Source organism: Lissotriton vulgaris, chromosome 6 (genome assembly GCF_964263255.1).
Source record: "Lissotriton vulgaris chromosome 6, aLisVul1.2, whole genome shotgun sequence".
NCBI classification, from domain to species: domain Eukaryota; kingdom Metazoa; phylum Chordata; class Amphibia; order Caudata; family Salamandridae; genus Lissotriton; species Lissotriton vulgaris.
Window position 1 is genome coordinate 1,212,546,543 of NC_141694.1, and position 18,528 is coordinate 1,212,565,070.

Genomic DNA, 18,528 nt, shown 5'->3' on the forward strand with positions numbered 1-18,528 from the left:
AAATTCGAATTTAGTATGCCTGAACTCAGAATGTTAAAATACATCTTTTAGTGAGTGTGATTTTTACATTCTGTGTTTGAAAATACCACTTTTAGAAAGTAGGTATTTCCTTGCATAACCATCCAGCATGTCTCTGCTAGGTTTGTGTATTTCATGTCTGCATTTTGAGTAACAGGGGGCTGGAGAGGGCCTAGGCTCCAGCAGTCTGATGGGTCAGGGTTGGGCTGAAAAGGACCTGCATTGAATAGAGAGTAAGGGGCAGATATTTCCTTTCACTGACCTGAGCCCTCATAGACTAGAGAGTAGGGGGAGGAGATTACCTTTCATCAACCTGGGCCAGGTCTGCTCTCAAACTATGCTGTCTCACCTCCTGCCAGGAAGATGCACCCAGGAGAAAAGAACTGTTTTGACTAGGCACAGACACTCTCTGCTTTTAGAGAACCAAGGATTTTGCTGTATACATTTTGGGGCCCAGACCCCAGAACGTTAGATCACGTCTGTGAATCAGGACAACCCCTTTGCCAAGGAGAAGAACCGGAGAAGCTGAAGGAAGATTACTGCCCCTGTGCTGTTGCTGTTTGGGGTTGGCCTGCAGTGGTAACTTTATTGACAAGGACAGGCGAAAAGGAACTTTGTGTAAACTTTTACTATCTTGAGGAAGATCTCCAAGGGCTTGTGACTGAGCTTGCCTCCTATTCTGAAGTCTGAGGGACACAAAGACTACACCACCAGCTCCCCCCGAATTCCCTTGCTGGGAATTCTACCTGCAGTGAGGTACCTGCTGTTCTTTGAGCCTTCTGAGAGACTGTGTCGTTGGGAGATGGAAGCGCGATGCAATGAGGAGAAGCGTGTCACCGCCACAGTAGTTGCTGTCGCATCGCCGAAGAAGCGTTGCCATTGCATCGCAGACAAAGTGTGTTGCATCACCAGAGAAGCGCGCCGCCGCTACAGAGGCCGCTGTAGCATCACGAAGAAGCGTGTTTGCAGGGCCGGTCGCAACTCCAAAGTTAATCGATTCTGCCGCACTGCCGTCGGGCGTGCAGCATCGCATCCACGTTGTTGCATTGGATCGAGGCGCCATCTTGTCACATCGTAACCAGAACACAGTAAGAAATTGACGCATAACCTCCTCTCCAGTAAGGAACTGATGCATCACCTCCCCTGTGCTGCTGTAAGGAACCGACGCATCACCCCCCCCCCAAAGCAAGGAACTGACGCATCTCCTTCCCTGCAACCCTTTTGTTTGTATTGCGTGATGCTTCCCAGGTACTTTTGAGAGTAAAGTGTCGCATTTACCAACTACATTTGTTGGCGACCTGACCTGACCGGGTCAGTCCTGGTCACTCCTCCTGCCGCCGCTGCCAGGCCGAGTCTCTGCCCCTGTTTGGAGTGGGCCCCTGTCCTTGCCCGCTCTCTCCTGTGCCGCTAAGGTTTGCCATCTGTGTCGTGTTCTGCTCGTGTTGCTTATTTTTTTGTCGATCCCCTGCCCCTTGTAACTTTGCTCCGTGTCTCACTGCCCCTCCGTCTGTTGTCGCCCTTGCTGTGCCTACTGTATTTTGTGTCCTAACTTTGTTTCTGTACCCTGCCCTGTTCCGCTGCCCACCTGCTCCCTGCCGCTGCTCCCCCGCGGCCCCACCCACGCTCCCTCTGCATCTCCTCACCGCCCCCCCACTCGCCACCCTGCTCCCGCCTCCCAGCTGCCCCTCCCTCCCACTAAGTAGTACTTAAGCCGGGCGTGGGGGACAAGGAGCTGCGACCTGACGTGAGCTGGTCAGTCCCGGTCGCTCCTCCCGCCGCCGCTGCCGATTGTGCGCCGAAGGCGCGCCAAAGGTAAGCCCTTCTGTGTCCGTCTGCACCTGGACCACGCCCAGCGCCAGACCCCCTGGCCCCCGAAGATGCCAGCCCACCTGCCGGACCTACGACGCCGCTACCCTCACTGCACTCAACACCGGCCGAAACCCCGGCTGCCACCGAGCCACCCCAGGACGCACCACGGACCCTTCACCTGCCAATCCTGCAAGTTCTCCTGCATCCGGACCTGCAACGCACCCGCCAAGCCGACCCCAAGCAGCAACCACCTGAAGTGCATCCTGCTCAACACCCGCTCTGTCCACAGACACGCCGTCAAACTCTGGAACCTCCTCGACTCCACATCTCCAGACGTCGCCTTCCTCACGGAAACCTTGATGAACGCCTCCTCAGCGCCCGACATCGCCATCGTCATCCCGGACGGGTACAAGATCACCAGGAGGGACCGTGTCAACCAGACCGGAGGAGGAATCGCCACCATTCACAAGAACACCATCCGCATCACGACCAACACCGACGACACCCTCACCGCCGCTGAACAACTGCACTTCTAGATACACACCGACCCCAAGACCACCCTCAGAGGCACCCTCATCTACAGATCCCCGGGACCTCGCACACAATTCAGCGAAGACCTCGCCAACTTCATCAGCCCGCACGCCCTCCCCTCCGCCGACTACATCCTCCTAGGGGACCTCAATTTCCACCTGGAGAACTACAACGACCGCAACATTACCACCCTGCTGGACAACCTCGCCAACCTCGGACTCAAGCAACTGGTGACCACCCCCACCCACTACTCCGGCCACACGCTTGACCCCGTCTTCTCCTCCAGCAAAGACATCTCCTTCAGCCATGCCACCGGACTCCACTGGACAGACGACAGCTGCGTCCACTTCAGCTTCAGAAGGACCACGCTCCACCACCACCCGCAACAGGTTCCCCGCAGAAGCTGGAACAAGATCACAGCCGACCAGCTCACCAAATCCATGAGCCAGCACCCTCCCGCCAGCTCAACGAACCCGAACCAAGCCGCCAACAACCTCACAAGGTGTATCAGCAACTGCACAGACCACCTCGCTCCACTGAAGACCCCCCCCGTCAGACCCGGCAACAAGAGAGCACCCTGGTTCACCGACGAACTCAAGAGCTCCAAAAAGAACTGCCGGGCCCTCGAGAAAGCCTGGCGCAGAGACCCGACTACAGACAACATGACCACCCTCAAGCTCGCCACTCGAAAACACCACCAGCTGATTCACACCACCAAGAAAACCGCTTTCAAGGAACGACTAGACAACAAAGCCCACAACAGCAAGGAACTGTTCAACATCGTCAAAGAGCTCTCCAACCCAAGCGCCGGAAACAACGACATCACTCCCTCACAAGACCTCTGCGACTCACTCGCCTCGTTCTTCCACAGCAAGATCGCAGACATACACAACAGTTTCAACGCACAGCTGACGCACCCGACGACCCCACCAACGCCCCCCACCACCACCCTCCGCACCTGGACCCCAATCAACACCGAAGACACCATCCACACAATGAACTCCATCCACTCTGGATCACCAAGCGACCCCTGCCCTCACCACGTCTTCACCAAGGCCGACGCCATCATCGCACCCCATCTCCAGGACATCATCAACACTTCCTTCGACACCGGCACCTTCCCAGAGATCTGGAAGCACGCCAAACTCAGTGCCCTACTGAAGAAACCATCAGCGGACCCCACCGACCTCAAAAACTACTGTCCCATCTCGCTCCTTCCTTTTTCTGCCAAAGTCATCGAGCAGACCGTCAACAGACAGCTGGCCGCCTTCCTCGAGACGAATGGTTCCCTCGACCACTCGCAGTCCGGTTTCAGAGCCTACCACAGCACCGAGACCGCCCTCATCGCAGCCACAGATGACATCCGAGCCCTGCTCGACAACGGGGAAACAGCGGCACTCATCCTCCTGGACCTCTCCGCAGCATTCAACACTGTCTGCCACCGCACCCTAGTGCAGCGCCTCTTCGACATCGGAATCCAGGAGAAGGCAGAGGAGTGGATCATCTCCTCCCTCGCCGGAAGAACACAGAGAGTCCCCCTCCCCTGTTCAGATCCGAGGCCACCGAAGTCATCTGTAGCGTATCACAAGTATCATCGCTCAGCCCCACCCTCTTCAACGTCTACATGAGCACCCTCGTGGCCTTCGCACGCCAACACAACCTCAACATCATCTCCTAGGCGGACGACACTCAGCTGATCCTCTCCCTCACCAACGACCCCGCCACCGCCAGAACCAGCCTACACGAAGGGATGAAAGACATAGCCGAGTGGATGACGAACAGCCGCCTGAAACTGAATTCAGACAAGACAGAAGTCCTCATCCTGGGATCATCACCCTCCACCTGGGATGACTCCTGGTGGCCCCCTGCCCTGGGCAGCGCACCCAAACCGTCGGACCACGCACGCAACCTGGGCTTCATCCTAGACTCCTCCCTCTCGATGACCAGACAAGTCAGCGCCGTCTCCTCGTCATGCTTCAACATCCTTTGCATGCTATGGAAGATCTTCCGGTGGATCCCCACCGAAACCAGGAAGATGGTCACCCAGGCCCTCGTCACCAGCCGTCTGGACTACGGTAACACCCTCTATGCCGGAACCACCACCAAACTTCAGAAAAGGCTCCAGCGCATTCAGAACGCCTCAGCACGACTCGTCCTGGACATCCCCCGACACAGCCACATCTCCGGACACCTGAGAGACCTGCACTGGCTCCCCGTCAGCAAGAGAATCACATTCCGACTCCTCACCCGGCACACAAAGCTCTCCACAACCAAGGCCCCAGATACCTCAACGACCGCCTGACCTTCTACGCTCCCGCCCACCAACTACGTTCCACCAGCCACGCCCTCGCTGCCGTTCCCTGCACCCGAAGAGCCACCATGGGAGGAAGATCCTTCTCCTACCTGGCTGCCAAGATGTGGAACTCCCTCCCCATCCACCTCCGCCTGACCCAAGACCACCTCGCCTTCAGGAAGTAACTTAAGACCTGGCTGTTCGAGCAGTAGCGGACCCCCCTCCCCCAAGCGCCTTGAGACCCTCGGGGTGAGTAGCTCGCTATACAAATGCCCTGATTGATTGATTGATTGATTGATTGATTGATTGATTGAACTAAGCTATTTCTACAATTTTAAAGTCATATTTGTATTACAGTATTGTGGATTTTTGATGTTTGGTCTTGTGTCTTGTGTTAAGTCTTGTAAAGATTACTTATTTTTCTAAACTGGTGTGGTATCAATTTGTAGTGTTTTCTCTGTATTACTGTATGTGTTCACAAATTCTTTACACACTGGCTCTGAGATAAGCCTGCCTACTCATGCCAAGCTACCAAGGGGGTGAGCAGGGGTGATTTTAGCAGTGTAGCCCCTTACCCTGACTAGAAACAAGGGTCCCTAATTGGACAAAGGTGCAAACCATTGTCAACTAGAGACCACCATTTCTAACAACCATCATTAGGGGCGTACAATAACTCTAAGGTAAAGTTATAAATCTTCCACCACAAGCCAGTTTGCTAGTAACTGTCCTTTTACCTCAGCCACTCAAGTGCCCATCTTACACCTAAGGAAATATGAGACAAAAATAGCCAAGCCTGCTGTTTTTGTGGCAACTAAGGAGAAATATTGTAGGAGGGCTCTAGGTTTCAAATGGTGACAGTCCCCTAGGAGCAAGTGGGTCACCTGTCGCAGACATAGCTCTGCCTCGACCTGCTTCAGATAAGATGCAAGCCCTCCTTGCACTTAATTGGGTGATTGAGACCCTTCACATTAAAGGTAATCATTTTCTATTCAGCATGCGAGGAAGGTGTGGAAAATGATTTTGGGGGTGCAGGATTGTGTTCTAGATGCATCTTCATCCAAGGGAGTACCTCAAGCTTAGAAGTAGAAGCTACTTAGAAGGAACAAAAGCATAAGAACCTCTTATGGAAAGTGAGTACTCCCCCAACAAAATCTCCATTGAAACCTATGATGCTGGCCAAGGCGAGAAATGTCCTAAATAAAACCCAGGTCAAAGAACACATTAAAACAGCCCTAATTCTGCCAGAAAATACCTCCTCCCGTCCTTCCCTCAACTCACCCCCTTCCCCACCCCGGTGCCAATTGTAAGATGATCAGCTGGTTCCAAAGCAGCTCAGGTGTTGTCCTGCCGATCAGACCCACCAGTGAATGTGGCCAGTCGACACAGGAGAAACCAGGCATTGCGCCGTGACTATTAGATTAATCGTTTATCTTTATGACGATGCTACAAGCCGGAATTATATAATTATATCAATATTGTCCTGAAGAAGCCCCAGGCCTGCTGGCCGATTAGGGGTGAAACACGTGTTGGCTGTTCACTTGATGTGCCAATAAATACGCTCTGCACTAACTAATGTGATTTTATTGGAATTATTCCAAAGAAGAAACATTTAAATCTTCAAGCCCCGGCACAACCTTTTTATTCTCTACCTAAACAAGGGGGTAAGGGGTGTCCCCCTGCTGAGGGCCGAAGTGTAAACAGATTGGAAGCTCATTAAACTGGCTAGTATGGGATTGTGATCTTGTTACCCCTTCAACCTGTGCAATGTGGCCAGTCCGCCTGCCATTCTATGGCTATGGTCACCTGGTCTGGATATAGTTACTTAGGAGAGGATAATTCACCATATCTCTGACCTCGAGGGCTGCATGGAGGTGATCCAGCTAAAGACCAGGGATAAACACTTCACAGTCAACAAGAATTTCAAATGAGCCCATTTACACATTCATATTCCCTGGCTGTTTCGCTGGGGATCAAGTTTTATGTTCACTTTGATCAGGATTAGTCAACATCTAACTAATCTTCTGTTCTTTGTTTGGTCAATGGACCATTAGTTGAGAAGTTGATGGTGATATTAACAATTAACTAACTAACTTACAGATCTTAGGGAAATAACCACAGACTCTGGGTAAGATTCAATAAATGTTATCTATATCTCAGTCATAAATGAACGCTCATTAGTACAAATTCACAGTGCAAACTCCATCAACTTTCATGGGAGAGAAAATTCATTTAACAATACATTCAATTCACAGAATCATTCAACAATTCAATGCATTAGGAGTGAATGGATGAAGAGACAAAAGACATAATAAATCATTAATTTGTTCATTTCCAAAAGATATGCAAATTTAAAGACAGAAAAACATTTACCCAAGGGCGATAACGTGAAAAACAGCCCTCTGGAGACAAAGACTATAGGACAGGATCAGGACAGGCCAATACTTACTAAGACTTTTCCACAGACCAGGGTGCATCCCTCTCTTACACTCTCTCCCTCCTTGATATTCTTCCGGAATCTTCAATCTAATCAGGGTGTCATTCAGGTTTGAATCTTCCTAGTATGTTCTCTCTTTTCATCATCCGAAGCAGCTCTTGCCTCTCTCTCTCTCTCTGCATCAATGCAGGAAACGATGATCTAATCTAACATAACTCAATTAGACACTCTAGTTATACTCTTTATTTCTGCATGTCCCGCCGTCAAAAGTTGCAAATATCGGTTGGTCATGGACTGTGATTGGGCAGGGTAGTTGTCATCATCTCATGCTGTCATGTTTAATTTATTAATGAATCCTTTGGCTATCAAACCCTTCTCCTTCAGCTCATTTATTATTCTGCCTTATTTCTTTTCACAAGTGTTTAATGTTTCAAATTAAAAACATATTTCCATAGTGTTCCACAGTCGAGAAAGCGTTCACACAGTGACTTGTCCTTGGCTCTTGGCATCTTGTCAGCGACACAGTCAGCGGGTCACATCATTATCACACTGCGCATGTCTTAGCTCGCTTCCATCTTCACCGCCATGTTTTTCCTTTGCCTACCACATTAGGCCCAAAGGTACACTATTAATAAAGGAATTATAAACAGATGTTAATTTATCAAATATGTGATTGACACTGTTCACCACCCACTTCTTCTGTACGTCATGTTAATTTCTCTTTCTTTAAGCAAAAGTATTAACAACAATAGCTCTCTTTAAATTCAGGGAAGAATATGCCTGGCATTCGGTGCCTCAAGACCTAATGTTAGTAACTTATGTGCATGCGTGAGAGTTTTCCCCCTCAAACAGGTTAGTCACATGGTTATCTACGTAGTTCTGGTTTGCATATGCGCAAAAGCATTTTTCGGTTTAAAGCGGGGTTTGGTTGCGCAGCAGTTTATTCTTTGTTCTTTGAGGGTGTGTAAAGATCTTTTCCCCGTATTTAAATGCTGTGTGTATGTCAATTTCGTTTTCTATACTATTTGACTGATTAGTACTATTAATGAGAGATTGCTTCCGAGCAAGTTTCGTTTTCTTGAATCCTTGTTCCAACAATCCCCTCTCTGATGGCATTTTAGAGACATCATAAAATAATCCTCATTACCAAGTGCCAACTTTATTATTTAATGTATCTCAGTTGTTCTCTACACTTTCTCTATTTTTCTCTTTCATGTTCATTTCTTTCATTTTGCCGTATAGATTTTCTTTCACTTCCTCTAGCTCGATTTCCTCCCTTTTTCTCTTTCTTCCCATCCTTCTATTTCTGGTTTCAATCATCAGTCTAGTTCTCATTCTTCCTGTGCAACATTTATAGGTCATTATTATCATCAGTATTACTAAGGCTATTGAATTACTGGAATTCATATTTTTCCTAATACACTACTCCCAAAAGTGGAAAACCAGCTACCTATAGTGGAAAGACTCTCACTAACAGGCACATGCATCAAAGGTTTTACGAGCGCAAACGGTGCGATTCGCAAAAATTGTCCGTTTGCACCCACAAAAAGGCCTTTAGCGATGCGATAAAGTGTTAGGCACTCGCAATTTAAGAAATCACAATTTATTGCGATTTCTTAAATTGCGATTGCATTTAAGCAATCGCAATTTGTGATTTCTTAAATGCAATGCTAGAAGCACTTAGAAATAGTGGTTTTGGTATTTGGGGTCGCAAAATACAGAGAAATTACTCTGATCTGTAATTTACAAAAACTTTGAAAAAATGTTCAAGGTTTCAGGTTACACACACACATTCCCTTTGGGCATATGTGTGCGCAACATGGGTGCACATCACAATTTCAGGGGTGCAACAGGGTGTCATTTTGACAGCCTTGCACCCTTGGAATTGTATGCACAATTTGCGGGTACCTATTGGTTCATTTGCCAGTAGGCCCATAGGAATGAATGGGAAGCCATTCCTTGATTGCGACTCGCACTTTGCGGACGCAATTAAGGAATGTTTAGGAATCGCTATTTTAATAGCGATTCCTAATTGCATAGGCTTTTGAGAGTCCATACTTGCGATTCCTTAATAATCACAATTAGGACTCGCAAAAGCATTTCTTGATGCATGTATCCCTAACTCTTTCGCAAATACTATCAACCTCCAGTTGGGTCAAGTCTTTATGAATCTTTGTAATATTCTTAATATATCCCTCAATGCCTTTACTTTTGTCTGGAATATTGTTGAAATAAAGAAATGACGACAAGAGAGTTCGCCAGAGCGTACTTCTTTATTGACAATCCACTCTCCAACAGCAGCCTGAGGGCCCCAACATTCTAAGGTGAGCTCTAGAGGGGAAATAAAAAAGTGAGGGGAGGGGTGGACGGAATGTACCAACTTGAGAACAAAACTACAATAAACCTCCCTTCCTATTTAATGAACAGAGGTGACAAAGTCTCAAGCTATGCAACAGGTGGATTATAATGAGACAGGAAACGTTGTGTCACTCAAAATTCTACATGTGAAATATTAACAGAATTACAAAAAGAACAGTAGGTCACATTTCAGACCTTACAATTTTGTCACAGCTCCACTATTGCCCATTGTTGAGTTTGACAATTTTTTTTTAGGGCTTTGGCAATGTGGCAAGGAGGGTAAAACCTACTCTGGGTGTGCCAGTCTTTCGTGTTCCTCCTGATTTGTACTACTGCACCAGCTTCCCAAACTGCTGTTTTACCCTGTGCTTCTTATTGTACCATTCTTTGTAATTGGTTGGATGAGAAACCACTTTCCTAGTACCTTCTTCCCAGTCGGGATTTGCCTCCCTGCCTCTCTGCCTCCCTCCAGCCAACTAGGGTTGAATTTGGTGCACGGTTCTCTCCTGTGGCGTGAGATGAAAGGGGAGATACCAGAAACCAGGTTTGGGGAGGTGTGATATGCCCATAAACAGTTCTGTAGGTGGTGCTCTACGTGGTGACCATTGGCCACAGCCAATTGAATATGTTCTTTGATCATCCTGTTAGCTCGTTCAACTAGGCCATTGGCTTTTGGCAATACAGTGCCGTCAATTCATGTTTTATGTTCATATTGTTTAAGAATTCCTTCATGGCCTGCGAGGTGAACTGGACCCCATTGTCCGTGATAAAGGTAGGGGGAATGCCCTCTTTTGAAAATACACCTCTGAGGAATTCAAACATAGTGTTGGTGCTGATGCGATGCACAAACCTCTGGGTGAGCCAATGTGAGGTGTAATCAATTAGGACGAGCATAAATCGCCTCTGGATACCCAGGTTGTCCATGGGTCCTATTATGTCCATGGATAGCTTATTCCATGGTTTGATCGGTATCTTGACAGGGGTGCTGATGGAGCAGATTCCATCTGGAGTCAGGCATTGCTTTATTTGTGTGTTTCAGACAGACTGCATTTAAATTGACACGCACATTTTGGTGAAAGTTAAAAACATGGCACATGAAAAATATGAAAGTGAGGCCTACTCAGTCTGAAATGCTTGAGTTGAATTAACATGTGTTTTTGCAGTATAGAGAAAAACTTGTGATTTAAGTGGCCTTTGAAGTTTTAAAGACTAGTAGAATGTGTTCTCTCTTCCCAGTTCATCCCTTGCAATCTAGATTCACTATTCCTGTCTTAAGAGACTTTGGCTTGTTGCATATTTGAATAAAAAAATATTTCAGTTCATAACACCTCTTTTATAATGTGTGTGAATTAATAATGCACCAAACACTACACATGGAGCTGAACATTTTTTTGCATGAAAAGCTATCTAAAACATTAAAGCATGTATGTATTAACTGTGTGTACTTTTGAAACTTACGCTAATGCATAATAATGCTATGTTGTACATTGCACATTTTTGCACGTGGAGCACAAATAATAAGAAAAGCAGCTTTAAAATTATTAGCTTGCTACGAAATCCTTATAAAGGGTATTAGTATAAAGGAGGGAAACATAATGGCTACAGACCTACAATAGCGCGACTCAAGTGCGGATGCCTGGTGGAGCGAGCTGCTGAACGCCACTTTTAAAACTCTTTTTATACCCCATTTGGGAATTGTAAAATTGTGAAAGTTGGGCTGTGTTTTAAATATAGCTGCTTTGTGTGTGTGGCCCGTGCCATTATTTTTTAATTGAACCGCCTTGCTCCCTGCCTATTTCTTTCTCCTGAGGCGGAAAGCCAGGAGACCTTTCTATCTTCTCACTCGTAGGCATCGGGCTCTGCTCTTACCCCTTCTCTGGGGGCAGACGAGCACCTACCTGTCTCCTTTCACCATCGCGCCGCTTCTCCTGTCACCCTGTTGCCGATCTTGATCTGGGCGCTCCCCTCTCAGCTGAATACGAGCTGAGGGGCATTGAGGGTCAGGGAGGCTGCGCACTAGTACTGCGGCCATCTTGGGTGAGGAAGGGTTGCGGACTTACGGGCGGGACTGTAAATCTAGACGGGTATTGCTCCGCGCAGCGGACGCGTTCAGCGAACGCGCCTGACTCGCGCCAAAGGAGCGCCTAAGGAAAGCCCGTCTGTGCCCGTCAGCGTCCTGGAGGCGGACGAGGGCGGACGGCCTGGCGATTTCCTGAGACGGACACAAAATTCTCTATACAGGTACTCGTCAGTGCAACTTTTGAGTCTGCGTAGTCCCTGTAGTAGTGAATGTACATCTCAGGGTCTCAATTTTGAGGGCAACTCCTATTGTCCCGGATGTGGCTGGGCACTTAGGGAAGCCCTGCCGGTAGGGGACACCAGGGAGCTGGGGCACGTAAATGTCCCAACGCCAGGGTCTGATTATTCTAAACATGGTTTTAGCTGTGCACTTGTGAACACTCGGTCAGTGTGCAAACATGCCCAGGACTTGTTCAACCTTCTGTCTGACTCTAAACCAGCCTGTCTTTTTCTGACGGAAACATGGCTTGGTGAGCCGTCTGGGCCGGACATCGCCAATGCTTTGCCCCCCAACTATTGTTGAGGAAAGACCGGGGCTCGGTAAGAGGAGGGGGCGTCGCTCTAGTGATCGACAGGCGCCTTCAATGCTCCATTATACCAACAGAAGACATTCAAGGGGCCGAAGCGCTAGGATTTTGCTTGTCACTGACACCAGCCCAATCCTGTGCGGGACTGCTGGTCTATAGACCCCCGGGCCCCATGGGATCTTTCCATGAGGGACTTTCCTCTGTGATCTCGACATTATGTGTGCAGTTTAAACACTTATATTCCTTGGCGATTTTAACATCCACTTTGACTAAGCGGATGCAGTAGACACAATCAAGCTTTTAGATTCCACCAAGCCTCTGGGCTTGTTACCCTATCTGGCGTTACCCACGCACAGTAAGAGCCACATGCTTGACCAAATTTTCTCTATCACCCCTATCAGAGTTTCCCCCCCCTACCAGTACTTTGGTCTGACCATATGCTGGTGACCTTTGATATTCTGCACAAATCTGGCTCCACCATTAGGGATAAAGGGCGCGCATCACAGATACTCTGTTCCTTTCATAGAGTGTCACCGGATATGATTGAACAATATCTGTTGAATCACCCCTGCATGTTGTCGGGTGACATTGAGGCAGACATTAATCTCTTTTAAATGTGGCTTGCGTGCTGCTTGAAGGAGCTGGTGCCCCCCGAGCGGTCCTTCAAGACCGCTTCCCGCGCATCCGCTCCATGGTTCACCCCAGCGCTTAATTCCAGCCGCAGGCTATGTAAGAAAGGCGAAAGAGCTTGGAGAGTAAGTTATCTTGAACCTCTGAAGGAGGCGTTTAAGCTCAGCATCAAGACCTACCATAGGGAAATCTATCTGGGGAAAAAAGCCTACTTTGCTAGAAGAATTGAGGAGGCTACTAACACCAGCAAATAAATATTCCTGGTGGTGAAGGAATTTACTTCTCCGACTGCCATCACGCCTAAGTGCTCCTTTTCGGAACCTTGGGTGTCTCAACTGGCAGGCTTCTTTGCAAATAAGATCACTAGCATCCAGGAAAATTTTCCAGCTGCCGCGGTAGGGGGTATGCCTAATCCAGGACCCTGTATTCCTGCAGCAGCCGATGGACATCCCACTCTTGCGACTTTTGCCCCCATTGAGCTTCAATCCTCTCTGGAAGTTCTGTCTAAAATGAGATCTGGCTCCCCACTTGATCCATGCCCCGCTAAGTTTCTAGCCAAAATGGCACATGTCGTTAACCCGATTGTGAATCCGATTTTAAATCGGTCGCTAGAAACGGGCACCGTGCCATTGGCTTGGAAACAGGCGATGGTTCTTCCCCTCTTAAAAAAGCCGTCCCTGGACCCCAGTATCCATGCCAACTATCGGCCAATATCGCTGCTTCCGGTCCTGGCCAAGGTGGCTGAAAAACACGTGCATTCTGTCTTGGCCGACTTTGTAGAGTCGCATGAGATCTTGCACTATACCCAGTCCGGTTTCAGGGCTAATTTGAGCACTGAATCGGCACTGTTGGAGGTGTCAGAGGCCATCAAGGAAGTTCTAGACAATGGAGGGAAAGCACTGTTAGTGTTATTAGATCTCACGGCAGCATTTGACACCGTTCCCCATGACCGTCTCCTATCAAGACTGTTGGAGAATGGTGTCCGGGGAACGGTGTTCAGATGGTTTGAGTCGTTTCTTTCCAACCGACAACAGACAGTCTGGCCCCCCCGTACTCTGTTGCAGTGCCGCCTTTGGAGGTGGGAGTACCTCAGGGGTCGATTTTGAGCCCCACTCTTTTTAATATCTATATGTCCACTCTGGCGGCACTGGCAGAGTCTCTCGGCGCCCAGATTGTCTCGTTCACCGATGACACCCAGCTTCTCTTCACATGTGGTAGGAACACTGACTTTGATGGTGAGAGCATTAAGAACTGCTTGGGTGCTGTATTTTCCTGGTTTCAACTTAATCAGCTGAAATGCAACTCCAACAGGTCTGAGCTCCTCTTTTTCTGGTGCCCCCCTGACCCCTGTTGGAAGGCCTGGTGGCCCGCAGGGATGTATCCTCCTTCCACTGACTCCACGGTAGCTAAGAATCTTGGAATCAAGTTGGACAACTGTCTCTCATTAAAAACACAGATTCTTGGTCTGGTTGGGCAGTGTTTCAGGATACTAAAAATGTTAAGGAAATTTCTCCCTCTCCTTTCCATATCCCATAGGAAAACAACGGTGCAAGCCCTGGTTGGATCGAGGTTGGATTACGCTAATGTACTCTACCTCGGCCTACCGGAATATCTTTGGTCTCGTCTACAGTTAGTACAGAACTACGACACAAGCAATTTTCGGCCTTGGCCGCAGATCTCATGCCACCGCTCTTTTGAAGTCCCTCCACTGGCTGCCAATCCGGAAACGCATCAGGTTTAAGGCCCTTACCACTGCGTTTAAAGCCCTTCATGGCATTGGGGCTATCTATCTGCGGAAGAGAATTGTTTTTCACCATTCATCCAGAGCCTTAAGATCGGCTGCCTTGTCTCTGGCCACGGTCCCGGCAATTAGGAGTGCGCGGACTTGGAGTCGGTCCTTTAAATATCTGGCGCCGCGGGCTTGGAATGCTCTGCCACTCGCTCTGAGAAAGATCGAGAATTTAGTATCTTTCAGGAAAGATCTAAAAATGTGGCTGTTCTGTCTCTAACTTCCCCTTCGCCACTGGGGTTATGCTATGTTAGGTCTGTTAGCGCTGGGACACTCTGCTTGAGTAGCTGAGCGCTCAATAAAAGTCCCAATAACATAACAACACATAACATTTACATGAAATTAATACTCTTTTGTGTTTGTTTTGTTTTTTGGGCCTAAGAAAACATGGCTGCCTGTGAATCCAGCAAGGCTGTGACTTGCATTAAAGAGAAGAGAGCATTCGCAGATTGTGCCAGCTTGCCTCAAAACATGAAGGAGTCAAGGCCACTATGAACTGTACATTCATGTGATTGTGCCAATGTACCAGAGTTAGTTAGAGTATCCTCCCAGCCTGTACTGTGACAGGAAGGAAGGAAAAGATAGAAACATTTTTCCTAGTAAATGTTGCTAAACATATAAAATGTATTAATCATTTATGTTAAAACTGGTATGGTCAGGAATTTAGAATGAGATCAGGATGGGGAGACCTCATGCCATTGTGACTGACCAATGAGGTACAAGCTTTCCTGAACATGAAACATTTTTGTGTAGTCTGCCAGGAGTATAAATAAGGACCTCTTTGGAGGCGTGGTTGGGTTTTAGCTCACTTTTGGCTTTCAGGCTCATTTGACTTTTGGGCTCTTTTGGCTTAGGCTCTGCTTCATTCATAAGGGTTAGGTACGAGAAACTTCGCGGGAGATAGCTGAGGGTGGAGATTGCTTCCGAGGAGAGGGGATGTTCCCTTGCTCATGTTTATTTTTTGGAGTCCTGACACGTCATATTTTTTACACGCCTGGCCACATTCCTTTAAGGTCTTGTGATGGACGGGCTGTTTGCTCTTTTTGACACAGAGATGCAGAGGGCAGCAACAGAAAGAAAGGCGTTTTAGACTCAGATGCTAAAATTTTAATTTTATGCTTTGACTAATTAATTAGGTCTGAAAAGATTTATTTGTCTTATGACTTTTTTTTCTCTTTATAGGAGATTTTTGCAAACTATTTAATCATTGATTAGCCTTGCAAGATTATTTTTCTTAGAAACTCTTCAAGAGTTTTGACTGATATTTTGCGCCACATTTTCCTTTCTACATGTATGCTTATATGCAGACTGTAATATGGTCTGTATCAATGCTATTTTTCCTGTTTTACAAATTCTGTAACCTGATTGATATTTTGCTAATAAATAAAGGGTCAGAGAAAAAACTCTCGTCATTGGCTTAAATAATAATTGCATTTTTGAGTGTTCATGTTTATTTAAAGTCTCCTGAAGGTAATACATGGTGTCAAGGGCCCAACATCTTTTTCAGCTATAAATAGAGGTAGCATGAGGATTTTGCATTGAGAAATTACCAGAAGAAATTACAGCTGCATCAGTTTCTGGTAATCAGAGGATGGTCATTATTGGTTAATTTGGTGATTAATGATTATTGATTTCACCATCAATTACTCAACTAAGGGGTCATTGACCTTAAGAGGGCAGTACAATAATTGCCCAAGTTAGATAAATGTCCAAGTCCTGATTCCTGACTCCAGTGCTCAGAACCTGAAGACTGAGACGCTTTTTGGTTCTGCCAGTAATTTTATTTTAGGCAGATTTTTCGCCCTATTGTATTTAATCAATGGGTGCTTTTTGATTTTTATATTCAAAATTTACAGGTACTTCAATTGAAGATGTATTTATCAAAGTCCAAGGACTTGCTTTGTCATACACAGATTGGTATTAAATATGTACACATATATTACATTTAACACTAAACAAATACTTTTGTGATATTTACAATACACAAAGACATTACTTTTCAAGAAATGACATTACATTTCAACAATAGTGCAGATTGTACCCTGCTAACAGATTTTGTCACCAGACCCGTTTTCAAAATGTCTTGAATATATTTTTGTGGTCTGGTATCGCAAGGGAAAAAGGGGGGGTTTGTATTTTACCCAATCATTGACAAAACAAAAAGTGTCTCTTCTTGTTTTCTACCCTTTGCGATGAAAATGATTCGTCAACTAAATTGGACAAGGGAGTGCAAAAGGTGAGCCTACGCGTTTCCAAGCCTGTGTGTTGCTCATCAGGCTTTTCTTCAGGGCTTTTGCTAGTGGGTACCTTTGCGAGGAACAAATTCCAGTTCTGTCTGCTTTTTGGCTTCTTGCTGGCAATTCGTTCTATTGTCCTGAACGTAATGGCCGTGAATCTTGTCCTTACTTGCTTAAATCTGGCGTGCTACGGATGGCAGCGGCAGGGTATGGAGTTTCAGCCCGCAGCCTCGCCGCTGCTTTCTCAGATGTGGCGGCGTCTTTTGTTGATGTGGCTATTTAATAGTGGCGTTTTGCTTTGAAAAAGGATGTGGGTTCCCTGAGTCGCTGCCTTGCTCCGTGGTCACGATTTACTAGGTAACTGGAATTTGTTCCTCGTAAAGGTACCCACTAGCAAAAGCCCTGAAGAAAAGCCTGATGAGCAACACACAGGCTTGGAAACGCGTCGGCTCACCTTTTGCACTCCCTTGTCCAATTTAGTTGACGAATCATTTTCATCGCAAAGGGTAGAAAACAAGAAGAGACACTTTTTGTTTTGTCAATGATTGGGTAAAATACAAACCCCCCCTTTTTCCCTTGCGATACCAGACCACAAAAATATATTCAAGACATTTTGAAAACGGGTCTGGTGACAAAATCTGTTAGCAGGGTACAATCTGCACTATTGTTGAAATGTAATGTCATTTCTTGAAAAGTAATGTCTTTGTGTATTGTAAATATCACAAAAGTACTTGTTTAGTGTTAAATGTAATATATGTGTACATATTTATTACCAATCTGTGTATGACAAAGCAAGTCCTTGGACTTTGATAAATACATCTTCAATTGAAGTACCTGTACATTTTGAATATAAAAATCAAAAAAGCACCCATTGATTAAATACAATAGGGCGAAAAATCTGCCTAAAATAAAATTACTGGCAGAACCAAAAAGCGTCTGGGTCACCTTCTTTCTCTCATACATTTACGTGTCCTACCCAGCGCATGTACAGGACACAACCCCTTCTTTGTTCCCACATAACCTGAAGACTGGCAAAGCAGTACTGGAAGGTGATGCAAGAAGGTGATTGCTGGAGTGGTGTGAGTATCAATAGTGTTGTGAAATGTTGTTAATGTGCTAGGATGTATTTTTTGAAGTTTTGAAAATATTAAGGTTTTTTTGACTGTTGGTGAAATGTTGCTCATTTTGAATTTATGGTGTTATTGATTATATTGGTAATTTCATAGGACAGAATGTTTGGATTATTGATTACATGTTTTAACTCTTCATGTTAAGTAAGTTAGTGTCTTGTCTTATGTTGTCTGGAAACACAGGTACAGTGATACCTGGAAATCCCGGGAAGGAATAGCGGGTGATAAATGGAAGCCACACTGCTCTGAGGTTACTCATCTGTTGGAATAACCCTGAGAAGCTAGGTAGGGCTGGCAGTTTTAAATTAGGGACTTTTTTCTGTGTAAAAGGTTGAGTGATTGATAGCAAAGAGTTCGCTGGTGAAACTTTGGTGTTATATCACCTAGAAAGGGTAACACTGAAGGAGTAGCAGGTTCTTCTGAGCTTGAGTGGCAGCAAAGAGTTTGCTGGTGAAACTTTGGTGTTACATAACCTAGAAAGGGTAACACTGAAGGAGTAGCAGCTTCTTCTGAGCTTGAGTGAAGGGTAAGCGGAAGGGATTTACCTGCAGTGTTTGAAGAGTAAACGGAAGTTATTACTTTGTGAAGAATAAGCGGAATGTGTTACTTGCAGTGAAAATAAATCTATCCTTTATTTAGCACAACAGACAGAGTAGCAAATGTTTTTATGTTCTTTCTAACAGAATTATTGAA

At 46.4% G+C, this 18,528-nt stretch overlaps 1 long non-coding RNA gene across 1 annotated transcript in view; it reads right to left on the minus strand.

The window, feature by feature from the left end:
• Window positions 1-6,955: 6,955 nt before the first annotated feature.
• The window catches only part of LOC147708635 (uncharacterized), a 56,946-nt gene continuing 45,373 nt past the window's right edge, over window positions 6,956-18,528 (minus strand). The window contains exon 3 of the long non-coding RNA XR_015296652.1: window positions 6,956-7,710. This is a non-coding gene — a long non-coding RNA (uncharacterized LOC147708635). The remainder of the gene's footprint in view (window positions 7,711-18,528) is intronic.